The sequence below is a fragment of the Oncorhynchus masou genome, chromosome 13, assembly GCF_036934945.1.
Source record: "Oncorhynchus masou masou isolate Uvic2021 chromosome 13, UVic_Omas_1.1, whole genome shotgun sequence".
NCBI lineage: Eukaryota > Metazoa > Chordata > Actinopteri > Salmoniformes > Salmonidae > Oncorhynchus > Oncorhynchus masou.
The window spans coordinates 76,090,500-76,110,816 of NC_088224.1; the positions used below are offsets into that span (position 1 = coordinate 76,090,500).

At 41.5% G+C, this 20,317-nt stretch overlaps 1 protein-coding gene across 3 annotated transcripts in view; it reads left to right on the forward strand.

Annotated features, from left to right (window-relative positions):
* The first annotated feature begins 3,422 nt into the window (after positions 1-3,422).
* The window catches only part of LOC135553077 (glycerophosphodiester phosphodiesterase domain-containing protein 5-like), a 72,511-nt gene continuing 55,616 nt past the window's right edge, over positions 3,423-20,317 (forward strand). For all 3 annotated transcript variants that reach the window (XR_010457550.1, XM_064985169.1, XM_064985170.1), the window contains exon 1: positions 3,423-3,758. The gene's annotated coding sequence lies outside the window, so the exon portion shown is untranslated. The remainder of the gene's footprint in view (positions 3,759-20,317) is intronic.

The window sequence follows — 20,317 nt, forward strand, 5'->3', positions numbered from 1 at the left end:
CCACGTTTCATCTTCAATGCCCTTGCGGATGGAAGGTTTTCACTCAAAATCTCACGATACATGGCCCCATTCATTATTTCCTTTACACGGATCAGTCGTCCTGGTCCCTTTGCATAAAAACAGCCCCAAAGCATGATGTCCCGCCCCCTGCTTCACAGTAGGTATGATGTTCTTTGGATGCAACTCAGCATTTTTTGTCCTCCAAACACGACGAGTTGAGTTTTTACCAAAAAGTTCTATTTCGGTTTCATCTGACCATATGACATTCTCCCAATCTTCTTCTGAATCATCCAAATGCTCTCTAGCCATCTTCAGACGGGCCTGGACATGTACTGGCTTAAGCAGGGGGACACGTCTGGCACTGCAGGATTTAAGTCCCTGGCGGCGTAGTGTGTTACTGATGGTAGGCTTTGTTACTTTAGTCCCAGCTCTCTGCAGGTCATTCACTAGGTCCTCCTGGTTCTGGGATTTTTGCTCACCATTCTTGTGATCATTTTGACCCCACGGGGTGAGATCTTGCGTGGAGCCCCAGATCGAGGGAGATTATCAGTGGTCTTGTATGTCTTCCATTTCCTAATAAATGCTCCCACAGTTGATTTCTTCAAACCAAGCTGCTTACCTATTGCAGATTCAGTCTTCCCAGCCTGGTGCAGGTCTACAATTTTGTTTCTGGCGTCCTTTGACAGCTCTTTGGTCTTGGCCATAGTGGAGATTGGAGTGTGACTGTTTAAGGTTGTGGACATTTTGAATAAAAAAAGCTTTCAATCACTGCCACCCAATCCTGCATGATGGGCCTTATCCCGACTTAGGAATTTATGCCTTTCCTACATACACCTTTCCTACACACTTCTCAGTATTTGGTATTTAGACTTCTGTTTTTTAGTTGTGTAAGGGAGCCCTGCAGCTCTGGCTACCTTGAACATCCTAAATGAATTTCATTCAACCACTGAAAACTCTCACCCTTACTGGCCAACAGATTTTCTCGTGGAGTTTTCATTCAATGTGGCTTTAATCCATCCCTTTGAATACGGTGTACCATTAATTATAATTTTGTCTACAGACTCAATAGAATACATCAAGAAAACGAGGTCAGAATATTTTTACCTTTATTTAACCAGGCAAGTCAGTTAAGAACAAATTCTTATTTTCAATGATGGCCTAGGAACAGTGGGTTAACTGCCTGTTCAGGGGCAGAACGACAGATTTGTACCTTGTCAGCTTGGGGATTTGAACTTGCAACCTTTTGGTTACTAGTCCAACGCTCTAACCACTAGGCTATATAAGGATCAATGAAAGAAATCCATCTATGCATATTTGTCTGTTTTAGCACCAACTGGTAGATTTAAAAATACTCTGATCTTGTAAATTATTTAGGCACATGTTTTTGGTTAGGAATAAAAAATACAGTGGTTTGATTCACCCTGAAAATTGTTATATTCAAGCTCAATCCATAAAAAAAGTGTACAATAGTGGTTGAACAATAGTCCTACAAATCCACCTTAATTCTCACTAATCATGGAACTGTATGACAGCAGTCCAATCTTCATGAACCGTGCGCCAGGCTCCAGGTTTAACCTGCTACGTGTGGTATGAGTTCCATAATGATTCAAAAGGCTATATGTCCCAAATTATTGCACAACGTTAGCCTAATATGATCCACTCATGCAAGCGACCCTCTGGAACAACTACACAGAGGAAAGAAAGATAATACAAGCATTTTGCTAAATCTGCTAAACACGTGTATGTGACAAATAATATGTGATTTGATTTGATTTAAACAGAATGGAATGGAATGATTAAAAAATAAATCATGTAGGTATTAGTGACTGTGGCTCCTGATAGAGGCTAACAGTTAACATGATACTAATTGTAAAAGAAAACAGAGTAAAGCCCAGGCATATAATCAAAACATTCTTAAGTGCATACATCAACTCTGCAGGTCCCTATAGAAGCCAATAGCTTGGGTCTCCATTTCATCCAAACAAATTATGAGGCCACACAATTAAAATTCAGAATTACGGCACCTCTTACACTTATGGTGGCGCTATTTCATTTTTGGAAGAAAAACGTTCCCGTTTTAAACAAGATATTTTGTCACAAAAAGATGCTCGACTATGCATATAATTGCTGCTGTTCGAAAGAAAACACTCTGACGTGTCCAGAAATACAAATATCTTCTCTGTGCGTGCCCTTTAACGTGAGCTTCAGGCAAAACCAAGATGACTTGGCATCCAGGAAATGACAAGGATTTTTGAGGCTCTGTCTTTCATGATCTCCTTATATGGCTGTGAACGCAAGAGGAATGAGTCTGCCCTTTCTGTCGTTTCCCCAAGGTGTCTGCAGCATTGTGACGTATTTGTAGGCAGATCGTTGGAAGATTGACCATAAGAGACCACATTTACCACGTGTCCGCCCGGTGTCCTGCGCCGAAATTGGTGCGCAAAAGTCACCTGCCAGTATTTTTCCATGGGGCACAGAGAGAGAAGCAAGCTTCCATGAACTGCATGTCAATGAAGAGATATGTGAAAAAACACCTTGAGGATTGATTCCAAACAACGTTTGCCATGTTTCACTGTGCAAAAGGGTCCGCAATACATTTGTTTCCATATGGCTGGTTTCACATTAATCTCCAGGGATCATTAGGAAAAAATCATCTAAAACAATTGCGATGTGTATTTACAATCCCCTTCTCCAATCGGATTACTCCTTTACCTTGCTCTTATCAATAGCTCTTATCAATGTATAAATTATAGTGCATGGAGAATGGTGTTATTTCTATGAGAAAAATATAGTAGATGATTTCCCACTTAGAATCAGCAGCTTCACTCAACCTTATTTATGATTTATTCAGTGTAAAGGTGGTGGAATTAAATGAGGGAATTAAGTCAAGGTCGGAATACAGGTATCTGTAGTGGAGACACCTCTGCCACACCATTTATTCAAACTTCACCTCAAATGAATAGTGGGTCAATAAAATAGTATTCTCATGCTGAAGTTCATGGTCAGAATACACATAGTGAGAAAAGCACATAAAAAGGTAATTTACTCTCCATTTAAACGCACTTAACTTGGGTCTGAATCGGGCCATGGATGTGTTTAACCCTTTTCTTTATTAAATGGATATTGAGTCAGTGATGATTTTGGCAATGCCCCACCAGAGCCACAATCAGAGCCACTTTATATAAAATTGTACTGTATCTATGTTGTGGGTTATAGAGCTATATTTGATTAGTTTAACATTAACATAACCCCATCCATTGTTTTGTTTTTTTGCCTTTTGAAGCTTCCTACAATGGGAGATGTCGCGTGCCGGAAGAGGGGGGACGCTCTTTCACTGTAAATACCAGTTCTACAAGAGGGCAGGCGAGAAAGCTACAACTCCGCCCACTGGTAGTCATTCAATTGATTTACTCGCCCGGTGTTCATAGACGAGGCACGCGTTAAACTCAGAGGACTGACCCTGGAATATTTACTGAGATAATTATGTTAAACTGATACACACTTCAATGTAGCATAAACCCACGAAGTGGAATTTAACAGAATAACTCTGGGTCGAATGTTTTTACCTTTGTTGTGGCAGGACACATTTCCTTTTCTCCTCGGTAGTATTTAACAACCTTTGGCGGTCACCCACCTCAACACATTTGACACAGGCAGCAGCCCATTTGTTGAGTGGTGTGAGGGCAGTTGGTCGGAGGACTTCGTAACATTTTCCTACAACTTCACTTGGGAGAAAAAGCCTGAAATAATTGCTAGAGGTAAGACTTGTCATATCCAAACGGCGGGTAGCATTTGAAGTACTAGCCTAGAGTATCTGAGCAGTTAAAGTAAGTGGTTGCCATGGTATGAAACACTTACTTTGTAAAGTAGTTTGTTGTTGAAAATTAACAAAACACGGTGGTTATTTACTTTGTGACAAAATAACCTACCTATTCGTCCATTCACTCACATGTCCTTTTTATTTCTGTAATTCAGAAGTTTACATGCAGGGTATACTTATCATTAAATTAATTCACACCTTGTATAAACCCAATAGGCTACAAAGGACACGCCCGTGTATGGCGAGACATAGCCTATGGGTGGAAAACATTGACTGTATTAAGCTATTGATGTATTATGTATCTATTTATAGGCTACACACCATCGCAGACAACCAGCCTATACAGGCATTTTCATCTGCCCATTTTACAGTCAAATTGATCAGGCATCAATGGCAGCAACTTTCACTATTCTTGAACATGCAGGTTTCACTTCCAGATCTATGGATGTTATGAAGCAGCAATAAAATATTGTCAGGTGGTGGCTTTTATCCTAACGCCTATTAGTTCGTTAGGTGCTGCGCCCCACTTGTGATGGCAACATCTATATATTATATCATTCATGGATTCTGTTTTAAATGCTTATACAAATGTGGTAAATGTGTAAATTTTCCTGTTTCAAAAATATATGGTTCAAACAAGCTGTTCAGTTACTGCCCCTCAGTGACTGCCAGCAGCAGCAGTTCCGCCTCAACGGGCGCATAGGCTGTGCGTGCGAACATTGCTTGGATTGTTATGCCAGCTATTTGCTTTGAGGGGAACTGCTAGCATAAATTATAACCGCACAAAGTAAATGGACCGTCCTGCGTCGCTCAAATGGGCGTTTAGTCAGAACTTCTATGTTGGCTCTAGTCCTCATCAGGTTGTACTGTTGGTGACAGTGTGACATGTTGTGTGGACTAAAACAGCATAAAACCGGGTGTATCACAAAGCATGATCCAATTAATTAGGCTGCTACAGTAATTTTGAGAAATATAAATACATTTTTTTATTTAAAGTTTTAGTTTAATCTACCTTTGATAAACAGCTAGCTAGTTGGTAGCTTGCTAGCTACCATGCCAATTTCAAGTCTTTCAAAACTAATATTTGACTAACTCGGAAATATGAAGTTATTTCAAAATGCTTTGTGACGTGATTAGCTAGCTAACGTAAATTCACCCCATTCCGTACAAATGTGCACAACCGCAACATTCAAACGAGGCTACAAAGAACTAATGGGACTGTGTTGACTTCAAAATCGGGGGTGTGAACTAGGTTTCTATTCAAGCATTGATCAACATGGTAATGGCTCTATAGTATTGGAGAAAAGTTGAAAAAATGGACCCTCCGTTACATCTTGATTTGTCATGTCATAATGTACAGTACGCATAAAGCTACTATTTCTGTCTTACAATCTCTCTCCACCAGGTGTAGCACTTCTCTCATCGTTTAAAAACAAGAAATGGACAGGGTAAGGGGGGGATACCTAGTCATTTTTTTGCGTCATCATTGTGTAACAGTAGACTTTACGTCCATCCCCTCGCCCCGACCTGGGCGCGAACCAGGGACGCTCTGCACACATCAACAGTCACCCTGGAAGCATCGTTACCCATCACTCGGCTTGCGGGCCTCTGCAAGGGGAACCACTACTTCAAGGTCTCAGCAAGTGATGTCACAGATTGAAACGCCACTAGCGCGCACCACTGCTAACTGGCTAGCCATTTCACATCGGCTACACTTGCATGCGATCATCATTCTCAAAGCCGCTGTTTACTTCTAAGATCACTTTAGCACCGTCCTAAAAACCCGATTCAAATTCGACACAAACCTTCAAATAGGTATGTAATGACACATTATATAAACTCTTTATAGTGTTTTATTTACATTTTAGAGGCGATAAGGTGATAAGTTGGACAGTTTGAGTGAAAAAAAAGCTAATTTCCCACACGACATCTCTCCTTCTCACTATCACGCATTAGTTTCGATTCCCCACCCGCCATTTTTAAAAAGACCCGACAGGGCTCATTGCCTGCTTGAATTATGCAGAAATGGGCAGTGTTTAGGTCATGTAATTGATTCTGTTGGAAAGGGGAGAAATTGTGCTTTACAATGGTATTGACATTACAGTTGATCTGGAAGTATTATGTTTTTGGGGCACTAAAATAAGTGCAATTGTACGGACCAAGGCGATGTACGAGTTTACGGCAGGGTAGCCTAGTGGTTAGCGCGTTGGACAAGTAACCGGAAGGTTGCAAGTTCAAAACCCCGAGCTGACAAGGTACAAATCTGTCGTTCTGCCCCTGAACAGGCAGTTAACCCACTGTTCCTAGGCCGTCATTGAAAATAAGAATTTGTTCTTAACCGACTTGCCTAGTTAAATAAAGTTAAAATAAATAAATAAAATTACCCCCATTTAGATAATGTGTTTTCAGTTATTGTATTTGCATGCTTGTTGCGTTCTACCTGGTGCACCTGTTTGCTGGCTGCTCGTTCTAAATCTGTTCAAAACAGTGGCAGCATATGCAGCAGTGAGCATTATGTTTTTGACATGCAAAAGTGAAATGGGTGTATTTATGCTGTTGTTCAAAGATCGCTTTATGCATCTTCTCAAATAAACTTCCAGTAGTTTGAAAACTTGGCATAATATTTCTGTCATGATGCTTTGTTGACATGATGCTTTGTTGACAACTCCAACCACATTGCACCCAGGGTATTCAGCCAATCAGCAGCCACCACTAAGGTATGGAGAATTTGAAAATGTAGAGTTCACCAACCACACATCTATGGCTATAACTGTCTGTGTGAGCTTTTGAAGCTATGCAATATATACTCTGTCAAGAATGCTATCAGCGTTGACTGACTGTGAGTCATCATATTTGTTGTGTGAAGCAATTCATTTTATTTTGACGCACACAACTCAGGTGTTTGATGGCAATTTCTCCACTCCAGATGAAAACAGACCAGATGTCTAAAGTTATTGGCGGGTGTCAAAACTTAACAAAACATTTATTATAGATATTGGTGTTTAAATGCTGAAATCTTTCATTTTTAATGCTTAACTCAGCATTATTGCAGCAGTCTGGTTAGAACAGACATGCTGTCGGAGATTGGACTAGAACATTCCATGGAATGCACCGGTGTCCTCAACAGTTATTGCTATTATGTGTTCCATACACACACACCAGACACACTGATAGGGGTGCCCAAAGCCCACTCATTGACGGGAGTTTGAGTCAGTTTGAGTTTCACAGTAATTGATTCTGAAGAAGAGTATCTCACTATCTGTTTTATTTATAAATATCATAACACAAATGTTAAGATGGACTAATTTTTTTTATTTTACTAGGCAAGTCAGTTAAGAACAAATTCTTATTTTCAATGACGGCCTAGGAACAGTGGGTTAGCTGCCTGTTCAGGGGCAGAACGACAGATTTGTACCTTGTCAGCTCGGGGATTTGAATTTGCAACCTTTCGGTTACCAGTCCAATGCTCTAACCACTAGGCTACCCTGCCGCCCCAATATATGGAGCCTTTTCTTAGACTATAGGTTTTTCTGTATTTTGAGCAGTGTTCATTGCACTTGTGCGGTTCTCAACATTTATCTTTATCTAAGAATATCATGCAGCCCATCTTGTTGTCATAATTGCTTTTGGGGGCGCAAACTGCCGGAGGAATGTTCATCCCATAAATGGTGCCATCGTTCGTTTTTAAAAATTTTTTATAGCCATTGTGTGTTCTTTGAGAAAGACAACAGTCAAGATCTGCTGTTGGTCTTACATCTATAATAAAAGCTTCTATCACTCAGACAACTGTGTTTCCCTCAATTTAGCAGGCGAGATGAAATGGCAGTGTGGTATTATCCTAATTAACATGTGGGAGCGGAAGACGGTGAGAGCCTGTTATTACAGCCTGTCCTGTGGGAGGTAAGCCCTCCACCACCCACCCTCTCTCCGACCCCCTATCTCTAGTTTAGACACACCCTCTTTTTGACCCCCCCCCCATGTATCCTGGTGTGATGAATTGGCCTAATGTAAGAATGGAGTCACAGCTTGTCAAACCACACCCCTTTAGCAAATATAAAGACAACAATTTTAAAGATTTTATGCAGTTAGTTCATAGAAGGAAATCTGTCAATTTTAAATGAATTCTTTAGGCCCTAATATATATGGATTTCACATGACTGGGCAGGGGCGCAGCCATAGGTGGGACTGGGTAGGGATAGGCCCATCCAATTGGGAGCCAGGCCCAGCCAATCAGAATGATTTTTTTTTTTCTCCACACATTTTTTTCAGACACATATTCCTCAGTTTCATCAACTGTCTCAGACGATTGAGCAGGTGAAGAAGCTGGAAGTGGGGGTCTTGGACTGGCGTGGTTTCACGTGGTCTGCGGTTGTGAGGCCAGTTGGACGTACTGACAAATTCTCAAATTTAGTTGGAGATGACTTATGATAATTTAATGTTAATTTCTCTATCTGGCAACAGCTCTCGTAGACATTCCTGCATTAGGCATGCCAATTGCACTCCCCTCAACTTGAGAAATCTGTGGCGTTGTGTGCCAAAACTGCACATTTTATAGTGGTCTTTTGTCCCCAGCACAAGGTGCACCTCTAATGATCAAGCTGTTTAATCATCTTCTTGATATGCCACACCTGTCAGGTGGATGGATTATCTTGGTAAAGGAGAAATGCTCACTAACAGGGAAGTAAATCACATTTATGTGTAACATTTGAGAAAAATACACTTTTTGTGTGTATGGAACATTTCTGGGATCTTTTATTTCGATTAATGAAACATAGGACCAACACTTTACGTGGTTTATATTTTCATTGTGTGTGTGCGCGTGCACTACTGTTCAAAAGTTTGGGGTCACTGAGAAATGTCCTTGTTTTTAAAAAGAAAAGCATTTTTTTTAATGGAATATCTACGTTGGCGTACGGAGGCCCATTATCAGCAACCATCACGCCTGTTCCAATGGCACTGTGTTGGCTAATCCAAGTTTGTTATTTTAAAAGGCGACTCTGGGATGCTGGCCTTCTAAGCAGAGTTACAAAGAAAAAGCCATATCTCAGACTGACCAATAAAAATAAAATATTAATATGGGCAAAAGAACACACACTGGACAGAGGAACTCTGCCTAGAAGACCAGCATCCTGAAGTCGCCTCTTCACTGTTGACGTTGAGACTGGTGTTTTGCGGGTACTATTTAATGAAGCTGCCAGTTGAGGACTTGCGAGGTGTCTGTTTCTCAAACTAGACACACTAATGTACTTGTCCTCTTGCTCAGTTGTGCACCGGGGCCTCCCACTCTTTCTATTCTGGTTAGAGCCAGTTTGCGCTATTCTGTGAAGGGAGTAGTACACAGTGTTGTACGAGATCTTCAGTTTCTTGGCAATTTCTTGAATGGAATAGCCTTAATTTCTCAGAACAAGAATAGACTAACGAGTTTCAGAAGAAAGTTCTTTTGTTTCTGGCCATTTTGAGCATGTAATCGAACCCACAAATGCTGATGCTCCAGATACTCAACTTGTCTAAAGAAGGCTAGTTTTATTGCTTCTTTAATAAGAACAACAGTTTTCATCTGTGCTAACATAATTGCAAAAGGGTTTTCTAGTGCTCAATTAGCCTTTTTTTAAATGATAAACTTGGAGTAACTAACACAATGTGCCATTGGAACACAGGAGTGGTGGTTTCTGATAATGGGCCTATGTAGGTATTCCATTAAAATCAGCTGTTTCCAGCTACAATAGACATTTACAACATTAACAATATCTACACTGTATTTCTGATCAATTTGATGTAATTTCAATTGACAAATGTGCTTTTCTAAGTGACCAAACCTTGAACTGTAGTGTGAGTATACATGCATGCATAGACACAGTACATTCGGAAAGTATTCAGACCCCTTTTCTACATTTTGTTACATTTACAAAAATGTAAGACTTCCTTCGTTGCGTGTTTTTTCAAAATGGTCAGAATTAATCTAAGATAAAAATTAATGACAGATTTCTTAAGGTTTTTTTTTTGCAGAGGAGATATTAGTCGCACAATTTTACGTCTAACTAAGAAGTTTGGTGCAATATTTCTCAATGAAAAAATTTGTAAGAACTAGTCGTTTCTCGTTGAATGACAAATTATTTTTTGAAGAACCCCCTACTCTTGACCGAAGGGGCATACACTTCGGCTTGCCTCAAAAAAATCTGTGCCTGAACAGACACAACTCTTCACTGAAGTCCAAAACAAACAAACAATGTCACAAAATGTTGTCATAATATATGCAGGAACTCTTTCAAACTGTTTAGTCTGGGAAGCAAGTGGACGCCTTAAGACAGGCTGTTTGTCTTAGAGCAAAACCAAAGATGGAAGTCATATATGATTGAAAGTACTGCACATAAGGTGAGGAATTCAAATTAGCTGTCATTGAATTTCCAGTCAATTTTCAATTAGGCTACACACAGTGCCTTTGGAAAGTATTCAGACCCCTGGACTTTTTCCACTTTTTTTTTTTACATTACAGCCTTATTCAAAAATGGATAACACATAATAGTAATCCTCAGCAATCTACACACCATACCCAAAAACACACTTTTTTTCTTGAGGCAAGATGAAGTGTATGCCCATTCGTCGGGTGATTGGTCAAGAGTAGGGTGTTCTAAGCCTTTACCTTATTAGATCAGTACAGTTTGCACTGCTTTTTGCCAGAAATTAAAGCTTATTTGAACAACTGTGACATTGGCATTAGGCTGGGGATTGCCAGGGACTTCACAATATATGTATTGCGATTCCCTCTTTCTATATGTTATGATTCAATACTATGATTTTTATTGCGTTTTGATGTTCTAAACAAATTGCTCACCTGTCTACTGCACAAGGACGAGAGCTATGAGAAAATGAGTTCTCACCTGTCATGGAAATAAGTGCTAAAAACTAATTGGCTTGAAGGAAAAACGAAAGAAAAATGCTGGAGTTTTGCTGCAGCCAACTAGCGCAAAAATATTGCAATATTGTCAATATGATTTATTGTCAAATAATATCCTGATATGTTTCTGTATAGATTTTTTTTCCCATCACTAATCAACATGTTTTCTTAGTCTCCATAGCTTGATGAGAATATTAGCTAGACTCAAAGCAAGAGGCACCCAATTATGTCATATTTCTACCCCAAGGTGAAAGTCAACACCAGTTCAACAGAATATCAAGGATAATTGTTTTTATTTCACCCTGAGACGGAGTGTGGTAAAATTCCCACCATATGGTAAGTCTGAGCCAAGTGTGTTCCTTGTCTTTGCAGATGCACATGTTTATCTTGTAAAACAAGGATGAAATTAACCTTCCAATGAATTGAACAGTCAGTAGTGCCCCATCTTTCTCTGCATGGGACCAGTGGAAAGGGGGAAGAGTGAGATGAACAAGGACTGCATCACAGACTGGGCTTGTCTTCCTCAACTCTGAGGAGAAAGTCACCTGATGAGGACATAGCTCTGTGTGATGCCAAAAACAGACAGATGGCTACCGTACAGACCAACCATCTATCACCCAGGCATACAGATACTGCCTGCATCCTACATTCAGTACAGTAAAACACAGCTGTACTGTAGAGCACGCAATGAGTTAATGAGAACCGTAAAACAGCAACGGCGAATGGCTTTCATTCATTCACACAACAATAGTTCCCCTGGTGCCTGCATGCCACGGAGGCCTTTGTCAGCAGTTTCCTTTCTAGGCCATAGTATCAGCATCTATGACTAGGCGCAAACACCAGAATTACTTTCTCTGGCCTAGCTCGACCTGGGATGGAGAGCTGAGCCATTGTTTTAATACTGAGCAGGCAGTACCAGCAGGAGACACTGGGAACATTGTGTGAGGCAGACAGGACAAGGTTTGAGGAAGCGCCCCAGGTGGGGTGGAGGGGGTGGTATGCAACTTGAGACCGGCCGGTCAAAGCACTGTTTGTTTAGACGGAGTGCCTGGTTCTGTTGCTCCTTCATCTGAGATGCTGCTTCAGCCAATGAACTAGAGGCAGTAAAAACTGGAAGATTTTTCTAGGGGTTCTTTTTCATGTGGAGGTATAACCCAGTCACCGAGATACAACATCTCTACAGTCTTTGACAGGGGTTCTCTGCTGGCATAACCAAGGGCCTTTTTTGTTGTAAACGAGCATGAAGGATTTGTTAGGTAAGAATCCCCAGCTATGTGGAGAAAGGTCAAAACGAGAGGCGACTCGTCCGTTGGGAAGAGTGTATCGATAATTGTAAAGAGTTCTTGCTGAACAATATTCCTACTGCTTCAGTACTGGAGTGGCTGGGCAAATTGTTGCAATTACACATTATGAATTGCTATATAATTTTAAGTTTTATAAAATGGACCATAGCATTTAATTATTTTTTTGACGCTAGGCCAACTGTGCGTCGCCCCACGGACCTCCTGGGCCTGGGCGCGAACCCAGGGTCTCTGGTGGCACAGCTGGCACAATTGGCCTAGCGTTGTCCGGGTTAGGGAGGGCTTGGCCAGTAGGGATATCCTTGTCTCATCGCGCACCGGCGACTCCTGTGGCGGGCTGGGCGCGGTGCACACTGACCAGGGTTGACGGGTGCACAGTGTTTCCTCCAACACATTGGTGCAGTGGGCTTCCGTAACCCTTGGCGCGCCCTTAGCCACTGCGCCACCTGGGAGGCCCCACCATAGCATATTTTAATGATCTCTTTCCATTCCCCTATCTATGTCCTGCGTATCCAAAAACAAGTGTAATTTCGGATTCAATTTCAAACCTAAAACATCATGGTGCATGACACATATTTTTACGTGTTATTAAGTCTCCTTTAGCCATGTAGCCTAATCCTCCTTCGTATCTAAAAGAGTTCTAAAAACCAACCACGGTGAACATCCCCTCACACAAACTGCTGCTACTGTAGCAATACGATTTCAAATGCTTCATAGCTTCTGTGAGACTGCAAAAAATATATAAATACAAGCCTTGTTATGAAGCTCAGGTGGAGAGGAGGGATCCCCAGATGGCCTGCACCTGCTGTCAGTTTTGGTATAGTAGAGAAGCAGCCACAGAGGCAGATGCCAGCCTGCCCACAGGCCAGCAGGACTGTGTTTGAACACACCAGACTGAGTTCTGTTCTGCATGGAATTTGCCAGCCAGCAGCGCATGTTACATCATGTCTGGTTGATGGTGAGGAAGGCTGCAGGTCTCATATAAGCCTGCAGGCTGACACAGCCTATAAAATACCTGAGGGTAACGATCATTAAAGGAAAGGTTCACCCATTTTGGAATGTTATATTGTTTTTGTGCATCTCTAAGTGATATTCTGTCAATTCCATGGGTCATTTCATGTTTTCATGTGTATGTGAGTTATTGGCATTCAAGCAGGTAACAATTTGTCCGATATGACGTTGGACCGCGGAAACGTCTATTGTACATGTCAGATTTCAATACTGTTCATTGTCATAATTTGGGAGGATGTCTTCTCTCGAATGGGAAATATGTAATTATAGAAAGGACATAGGAATCCAATGAAGGAATGTATAATACCCCACCTAGCAGACTGGTCGACAATCTCATTCATGTTATCAAGCTGCGTCACGCGGTTGCGAAGCTCATTGTCACGCAATCTCTTCTCAAACGGTATATGTTGAGAAATGTGCCTATTTTCTTCAAGTACAGTCATGGCCAAAAGTTGAGAATGATAAATATACATTTTCACAAAGTTTGCTGCTTCAGTGTCTTTAAATATTTTTGTCAGATGGTACTATGGAAAGAGTCAATGGGGCGGCAGGGTAGCCTAGTGGTTAGTGTTGGACTAGTAACCGGAAGTTCAAACCCCCGAGCTGACAAGGTACAAATCTGTCGTTCTGCCCCTGAACAGGCAGTTAACCCACTGTTCCTAGGCCACCATAGAAAATAAGAATTTGTTCTTAACTGACTTGCCTAGTTAAATAATAAATGAAGTATAATTATAAGCATTTCATAAGTGTCAAAGGCTTTTATTGACAATTACATGAAGTTGGTGCAAAGAGTCAATATTTGCAGTGTTGACCCTTCTTGAACCTTCTTTTTCAAGACCTCTACAATCTGCCCTGGCATGCTGTCAATTAACCTCTGGGCCACATCCTGACTGATGGAAGTCCATTCTTGCATAATCAATGCTTGGAGTTTGTCAGAATTTGTGGGTTTTTGTTTGTTCACCCGCCTCTTGAGGATTGACCACAAGTTCTCAATGGGATTCAGGTCTGGGGAGTTTCCTGGCCATGGACCCAAAATATTGATGTTTTGTTGCCCGAGCCACTTATCACATTTGCCTTATGGCAAGGTGCTCCAACATGCTGGAAAAGGCATTGTTCGTCACCAAACTGCTCCTGGATGGTTGGGAGAAGTTGCTCTCGGAGGATGCGTTGGTACCACTCTTTATTCATGGCTGTGTTCTTAGGCAAAATTATGAGTGAGCCCACTCCCTTGGCTGAGAAGCAACCCCACACATGAATGGTCTCAGGATGCTTTACTATTGGCATGATACAGGACTGATGATAGCGATCACCTTGTCTTTATTTTACCAGGTAAGTTGACTGAACACATTCTCATTTGCAGCAACGACCTCGGGAATAGTTACAGGGGAGAGGGGGATGAATGAGCCAATTGTAAACTGGGGATTATTAGGTGACCGTGATGGTTTGAGGGCCAGATTGGGAATTTAGCCAGGACACTGGGGATAACACCCCTACTCTTAAGATAAGTGCCATGGGACCTTTAATGACCTCAGAGAGTCAGGACACCCGTTTTAATGTCCCATCCGAAATACGGCACCCTACACAGGGCACATTGGGATATTTTTTTTTAGACCAGAGGGAACAGTGCCTCCTACCGGCCTTCCAACACCACTTCCAGTAGGACCAACCCTGCTTAGCTTCAGAAGCAAGCCAGCAGTGGTATGCTGCTGGCATGTGGACTTGTCTTCTCCGGACAAGCTTTTTTCCGGATGCCTCAAACAATCGGAAAGGGGATTCATCAGAGAACATTACTTTACCCCAGTCCTCAGCAGTCCAATCTCTGTACCTTTTGCAGGATATCAGTCTGTCCCTGATGTTTTTCCTGGAGAGAAGTGGCTTCTTTGCTGCCCTTCTTGACACCAGGCCATCCTCCAAACATCTTTGCCTCACTGTGTGTGCAGATGCACTCATTACCTACCTGCCTGCTGCCATTCCTGAGCAAGCTCTGTACTGGTGGTGCCCGATCCTGCAGCTGAATCAACTTTAGGAGACGGTCCTCTTGAGCACCCTTAAGCCTTCTTCACAACAATTGAACCGCTCTCCTTGAGTACTTGATGATCCGATAAATGGTTTATTTAGATGCAATCTTACAGGCAGCAATATCCTTGCCTGTGAAGCACTTTTTGTGCAAAGCAATGATGACGGCACGTGTTTCCTTGCAGGTAACCATGATTAACAGAGGAAGAACAATGATTCCAAGCACCACCCTCCTTTTGAGGCTTCCAGTCTGTCCCACCCGGGCAAAGAAGGAGCGGCTTCGTAAGAAGCATTTCAAGGTCCTGGAGTGGCCTAGCCAGTCTCCAGATCTCAACTCCATAGAAAATCTTTGGAGGGAGTTGAAGGTCCGTGTTGCCCAGCAACAGCCCCAAAACATCACTGCTCTAGAGTAGATCTTCATGGAGGAATGGGCCAAAATACCAGCAACAGTGTGAAAACCTTGTGAAGACTTACAGAACGTTTGACCTCTGTCATTGCCAACAAAGGGTATATAACAAAGTATTGAGAAACTTTTGTTATTGACCAAATACTTATTTTTCCACCATAATTTGCAAATAAATTCATTAAAAATCCTACAATGTGATTTTCTGGATTTCTTTTCTCATTGTGTCTGTCATAGTTGAAGTGTACCTATGATAAAAATTACAGGCCTCTCTCATCTTTTTAAGTGGGAATACTTGCACAATTGGTGGCTGACTAAATACTTTTTTGCCCCACTGTATATCGATCCTACCCTGTCTTTCTAAGGTCTTCGAAAGCCACGTTAACGAACAGATTACCGACCATTTCGAATCCCACCGTACCTTCTCTGCTATGCAATCTGGTTTCAGAGCTGGTCCTGGTTCATTTCAGCCATGCTCAAGGTTCTAATAAATGATATCATAACCGCCATCGATAAGAGACATTACTGCGCAGCCGTATTCATCAACTGGCCAAGGTTTTCGACTCTGTCAATCGCCACATTCTTATTGGCAGACTCGACAGCCTTGGTTTCTCAAATGATTGCCTCGCCTGGTTTACCAACTACTTCTCTGCTCGAGTTCAGTGTGTCAAATCGGAGGGTCTGTTGTCCGGACCTCTGGCAGCCTCTATCGGGGTGCCACAGGGTTCAATTCTCGGTCCCACTCTTCTCTGTATACATCAATGAAGTCACTCTTGCTGCTGGTGATTTTCTGATCCACCTCTACGCAGATGACACCATTCTGTATACTTCTGGCCCCTCTTTGGACACTGTTAACTAACCTCCACATGAGCTTCAATGCCATACAACTCTCCTTCCGTGGCCTCCAATTGCTCTTAAATACAAGTAAAACTAAATGCATGCTCTTCAACCGATCACTGCACCCGCCCGCCCGTCCAGCATCACTACTCTGGACGGCTCTGACTTAGAATATGTGATAATCAAACATTCCACCGTGTTCCCTAGCACCATCCTGTTGGTTAGGGCTGCTCTTCTCCACTATCTCTGTGGTAGCCTTAATCACAGGCTTTCACTTCTCAGGGAGACGAGGTGTCTGCAAACACGTTGTGCCCACATGATAACTGAGAGGCTGCTGGGAGGGATGGGCTCACTGTTACTGAGACTGCATGACTCATTGAAACGCACCACCACTTTACAGGCTGGAAGTGCACTACTGTTGATTTAATGCCTGTCTGATTTAATTGGCTGTTTGATCAAGGAGAACTAAACTGTGTTTGAAACATAGCAGTGTGTCATTATTCTTTGCCCTGTGTATCCATGCAATATCTTCTTTGAATGTTTTTTTTCTCCATCTGATCTCCACTCTAGTGCGTATTTTAGAATTTTTATCTTCATATGTTATCATTCGAAAATATGGAAGGTATTTCTGGATTACAGCATATTCGGCTTGCCTGCCTGCCTGTGTATGCCCACAGCAATATGAGGACACCTGTTGTAAACGGATTGTTTGGTGCCCCAGCAGGTGATGTCTCCCCAAGGAGAAGGCTATATTTACCATCAATCACCTTCTGGAGCTCAGACTCCAATTGCACCCTGGATGCAGTATAACCCAGCATTACCAACTGGCTGGCTCGGCTCTTCTCTTCCTGCCTGCGTCAGATCACACCTCTCCTTGGCCCATGAGAGGAGACCGGTCCTGATCGCTTCCTCTGAGATTTATCCTTTTCTCTGATAAAAATTGAGAGGACGATCTCTTTATGGCATTTGACCCAATTCTACTGTACCTCTCCTGTCCTGGCATACTTTTGGCGCTCTATCATGATACCAATGCTGACCTTTCCTGGCAGACTTCCAGCGTGCCATCATGCTCCCAATGAGCTGGGTGACGGCTGTTCCTTTATTCATTCATTGTATTAACATTAAATGAATGACCCAGTGGCACACCCTCAATCATTCTCAGTAATACCAAAACATTATTAGACTTAGCAGTGAACCACTTATCAGAATGATGTATCTGGTTTAGTCTCAGCCCTGCCTTTCAATGCTGTACAGTATTTTTGAAGAATTTAGAGCTTGGGAAATGCAGTGCTTGCAAATGTTGAATCTGTTAATGAGGCAAACCTAATTGACTGTAAATCTTAAGAAATGGAGATGCTTCTTCATTGCTTGCTTCAGTGTTATTATTTCCAAGGGAAAAACGTTGCTGCCAGCGATCCTCATGACACTGTTTGCAACGCATTAGGTTATACCCTCGCACACAGATGTCAGCAGTTTGGAAAGTTTCCCTGTGACTACTCTGTGCAATATTACGCTTTACTTGCAGAGGGACTGTGCTTCAGGTTACTGTGACGTTTCCTGTGCCTTCTGGCAATCTGAAGACGGTGCCTTTCGGACGTTCTCTTTCTGTAATGCCTCGCTTGATGTTAGTTGTGGAATGATATTTGAGTGAATGTACCATCTTGCAGTCTGTCTCCTGACTCTCCTCACCGGATGCCTGCCTATGACAGTGACACTTGAAAACATATTGTGCATTTATATTCCATTTGTGGAGTCCAAATGCATTCACACATGTTAATCTACGGTTGGCCTACTTCCTTTTTTAGCTGTAGCTGAAAAAATATTTATTTTACTTCGAATATCTTTAATTTGCAGGATTTTGCATATCTAAATCTGTCTAGATCATTACGAAATGGAGGTTAACATGCTCTATTTTTGGAGATGTTCTAAGACTGGATCATTAGTTCATCTTGAGTGCTTAAAGTCTCATGTTGACAATTTTAGCAGAGATATCTGGAAACTTGTTGGACAACATTGCACCTTTTCAGTGGTGAACAATATTGAGTAACTGTGTCAAAACAACTAATTACCCACCACCTCTTTGAACTTTGTTTTCACATGCTTATATTGAATATAGTGTGTGTGTGTGTGTGTGTGACTCAGTCACATTTGCCTTCCTCACCAAAAGGTAAACAGATCAACATGTCTATAGTTCATCCGGTCACCCTTCAGTATCACACGATAAAATGGGCCTATTCCATCAGGCGCCCTTGTTGTTTGACTTTTGAGAACCTGCCGGCTCAAGTCTTCCTAAAAAGGTGTTTCACAAGCACTGCAGTCGGTGCAAAATCTTCACTTCAGTCAATTCCTCTTTTTTGTTATTCTTTTTTTACCCACAAAGTTGACCCCTCACTCGGCAGAGCTTTGAAGAGTGTTCCCTGGCTCCTTTGTGCTTGTGTGGATAGGGACTATGAGGAGCAGTGGTGGTGAATAGTTTGCTTTGAGGTAGCGGCCTAAACTCTACTTTCCTGATTCTTCTGGTAGTAGCTAGCTAGCCCTGGTAAAAGCTAGTAGATAGCTTACTAGATAGCTATCCCTCAATGGTCTGACTGGGAGGCTTGATTTCCCTCAACTACAAGCCTTTCTGCTAGTTTGAATTGATGCATGATTCATCTTCTGCTGGCATATTGAAGGCAACAGCCTGTTCACCTGCTTTCAATATGCCAGGCAGCAATCCACAAACGAGTAACTGTATTAGGCTTGTTACTCATTCTTTACAGTGCACACAGCTCTTAAAGCACTTATTGCTCTTTCCTGTCTGCAGGGCGTGCACAGTGAGCGAAATGACTTGGTAATAGATAGCACTACTAAATATCTTGCACAACATCTCAGGTAGAATAGACTATGGCTTGTAGCTTCACCTAATGGTCATGATTATGAATCAGTAATCAATAAAAATGACTCGTTGCTTGTTGAAATGTGCAGACTGTACATGTTGACAGATCCAAGAGGACATATTATGCAACTTTATATGGGCCTCCAATAGAGGCCAACTTGTTCTGTCAGCCGCGATTTCTGAACAAGCTGGTGTTGAATAATCTGAGTTGTTGTTTCAACCCTGTGTCGTGGGGTTTAGACGTCAGAGTTGCGGTACCTTGAACTACCATGCCACCGGTCTTGTGTGCTTACTGTACATAAAATCTGTATTCATTCATGTGATTGTGTTTTGAAGGAAAAGCTTTGTAATGAGTTCACTTCAAGGATAGCAAGCAAAACACGACTCATCACCTTAATTATTCATATTGAAGATGTTCATATTGTGATTAATTTTCCTTACTGTGACATTCTCAAATTTCTGAGACATTCTCAAAATTTGCTGAAATAGTGAGATTGCGATTATTCCCACTTGAAACATAAGGTGCAATTAGTATAGTTCTCTACAGTGAGTATATAAAGGCCTAGTTCAGTCAACACTGAATTTTGAGTGTTTTTACATTTTCAAACAGAGGTTGGGATAATACATGAAATTATGAAAATGATAATGCCCCTTAAGTGTAAAAGCTGTTTGAAAAGACTGCCTGAATTTTCCACCTGTTTTAGTGGGGTGGACATTTGACCTTCAATGGTGACATCACCATGTGGTAAATTGTTTAATGTACCAATAAGGGTTCCAAACCAATAATAGCACATTTTCAGTTTTCCCCTCCACACTCACAGTCCTAGTGAAATTCTTGCTTGGAAAATGTCTCTTTCTAAAAAGCTATTTGTATTTCTTTTTGACAATTTATAATTGTCTGACTAACTCTGGCATCATAATTGAGAAGAATGGGATAAGTAATGCTTTTTAATTAGAGGTCGACCCATTATGATTTTTCAATGCCGATACCAATTTATTGGAGGACCATAAAAGCTCATACCGATTTTTTTTAAAAAAAATTTACTTTTTTTTAATTTTTTAATTTTTTTTTAAACATTTTATTTATTTGTAATAATGACAATTACAACAATACTGAATGAACACTTATTTTAACTATAATACATCAATAAAATCAATT